The sequence below is a fragment of the Corvus hawaiiensis genome, chromosome 31, assembly GCF_020740725.1.
Source record: "Corvus hawaiiensis isolate bCorHaw1 chromosome 31, bCorHaw1.pri.cur, whole genome shotgun sequence".
Taxonomy (NCBI): domain Eukaryota; kingdom Metazoa; phylum Chordata; class Aves; order Passeriformes; family Corvidae; genus Corvus; species Corvus hawaiiensis.
This window is the reverse complement of record NC_063243.1, coordinates 907,339-909,915: the sequence shown is the minus strand read 5'-3', so window position 1 is coordinate 909,915 and position 2,577 is coordinate 907,339. Positions and strand designations below refer to the sequence as shown.

At 66.7% G+C, this 2,577-nt stretch overlaps 1 long non-coding RNA gene across 1 annotated transcript; it reads left to right on the top strand.

Moving 5' to 3' along the window:
* Window positions 1-994: 994 nt before the first annotated feature.
* LOC125318837 lies at window positions 995-2,288 on the top strand. Its single transcript, XR_007200507.1, has 3 exons — window positions 995-1,080; window positions 1,749-1,925; window positions 2,174-2,288. It is a non-coding gene; the product is annotated as an uncharacterized LOC125318837 (long non-coding RNA).
* Window positions 2,289-2,577: the final 289 nt, after the last annotated feature.

Here is a 2,577-nt window from a genome sequence, read left to right as displayed (position 1 = left end):
GCTCCTCCCGGGGCCCGCCGGGGACACAGGCGGCGCGGCCGCTCCCGCCGCCTCCGCAGCGTCTTCCCCGCTCCGAGCTCCGCCGCTCTTGAGCGCGGCCGCCGGCCCCGAGCCGCCGGTGTCCGCTTCAAAAGAGCCAACATGTGGGGATGGCCGGCCCGGGGCGGTTGAGCGGCGCTCGGGGGCCGTTCCTGGCCCCGGGCCGAGCGCTGACGGCCGCGTCTCGCCGGCACGGAAGGCGCAGCAGGGCCTGAAGGAGCGCTACCGGCTGGGTTCGCTGCTGGGGCGCGGCGGCTTCGGCAGCGTCTTGGCGGCGACGCGGCTCTCGGACGGCGCCCCGGTGAGTGGCGGGGCCGGCGGCGGGCGCAGGAGGCGGGGGGCAAAGGAGGAGGAGAAGGAGCACGGGGCTCGGCACGGCGGGCGGCGAGCTCAGCCCGCTGCTCCCCTTGCCTTGCAGGTGGCCATCAAACGGGTGCCACGGAACCGCATCCACCATTGGGGTCGGCTGGTGAGTGAGCGAGGGTCAGCGGGAGAAGCCGGGGCGCGACGGGCGGGGATGAGCCGAGGCCCGGCAGGGTGGAAGCCGCCAGGACGCCTCGAGGGAGAGCGGCCGTGGGGCCAGCGGAGCGCGCAGAGCGTCCCCGGCTGGCTGAGGGCTTGCCGAGCCCCGGCACGGCATCGGCCCCGCTGACGGCATCGTGCTCCTTCCACAGCCCGACGGCACCCGAGCACCACTGGAGATCGTGCTGCTGCACAAGGTGTCCGCTGGCTTCTCCGGCATCGTCCAGCACCACGAGTGGCTGGAGCTCCCCAACAACGTGGTGATGGTGCTGGAGCGCCCGGAGCGGTCTCAGGACCTCCTTCACTTCATTCGGGCACGGCGCTTCCTGTGCGAGGAGGTGGCGCGGCACCTGTTCCGCCAGGTGCTGGAGGCCGTGCGGCACTGCACCAGCTGCGGGGTCCTGCACCGGGGCATCAAACCGGAGAACATCCTGCTTGACCTGGCCACCGGGCAGGCCAAACTCATTGACTTTGGCTGTGGCACCTACCTGCAAGCCGCAGCCTACACCAGCTTTGCAGGTGAGCCCACGCAGGGGGAGGCTCCTGGTAGAGGCATCTCACAGCCCAACATCTCACGGCCCAACATCTCACAGCCCAAGCCGGCTGTGGCAGGGGGGATTCTCCCTTTTGCTGCCGGTCATGGCAGCCGGAGTCTTCAGCTGAGCTGCTTTTGAGCGGCGCTGGCTGAGGGGCCATCTTCCAGCCCTGCTGGCAGCCTTTGCCAGCCCCTCTGCCCAGGACTGGCGCTGGGGCTGGGGCAGCCAGCGCCACAGAAACACCCGTGGCTAGGGGTAGCAGAGAGGGGGGGCCAGAACCTGTGCTCCAGCCCGTTTGGTGTGCAGGCGAGACAGGGCTCGGACTGCTCTGCTGCCCGTGCTTGCCTTGGCTTAAGAATGGTTTCTGGGGCAGTGCAGGCAGGGAGGATGAAAGCGTGGTTTTTCCCCAGCACCAAGTGGGTTTTTCCTTTGCATGGAATGCTCGGGCCTTGCCAGGGCTTCCGCTGCCCTCTTGCGACACCAGCGGCTTCTTTTCCAACCCCCAGTTTGTACACAAGTCCCAGGTGCTGGCGAGAGGGCAGCGGGTCACGCCGCGTGCCGCTGCTGCGGCCCCCGCATGCCCAGGGATGCTGGGGCGAGGCTCTGGGAGCAGGCAGCGTCCCCCTGAAGAACTCCATCTCTATTCCATAGGAACACCGTCCTACAGGCCCCCAGAATGGATCCAGTTCGGCTGGTACTACGGCGAGGCAGCGACCGTCTGGTCCCTGGGCATCGTGCTGCACCAGATGGTCTGCGGGGAGCATCCTTTCAGGAGGGGCTGGAACAGCACCTGGGGCCGGCTCTCGCTCCCACGACGGCTCTCTCCAGGTGGATCCTCATCTCTGCAGCACGGGGGGAATAGCAGTGCTGGGAGACAGCAGCGGGCTCAGGAGCATCCCACACTGGCAGCTGCTGAGGAGGTGGCAGTGTCCTGCTCTCCTCCAAAAGAAAGAATTGATGGCAAAGTTTAGGCACAGCCCTGAGCACACACAGCACGGCCTGGCCATGGCAAGAGTGGGGCAAAGCGGACAGGAGCCTTCTGCAACTGACTGGCGCTTTCTGCTTTCTCTCCGCAGAGTGCCAGGATCTCATCCGGCGGTGTTTATCCGTGCTCTCCTCGGAAAGGCCCTCATTAGAAGACCTGTCCTGTGATCCTTGGATGCAGGATATTCACGTGCCATAGGAGAAGGGAGAGAGAGCCACACGCACGCTTTGACCCAGGGAGCCGGTGAGTTCCAGCTGCACACGTGCCTTGGCAAGAAGCAGCAAAGAAAGGCAGAGTTTTTGTCCTGCCTGAATCGCTGCGCAGGGCTCCTCAGCTGGGCACGCGCAGCCCTGCTGCTGGAGCTGAGCTGCTCTTCCCAGCACTGGTGGCCCCCATGCCAGCTGCTTTTGCTTGTCCTGCTTCAGCGACAGCCGGGGCCCTGGGCAGAGCACTGACAGGCTGCTCCAGCCCCAGGGAAGAAGGAGTCCCTGAAGA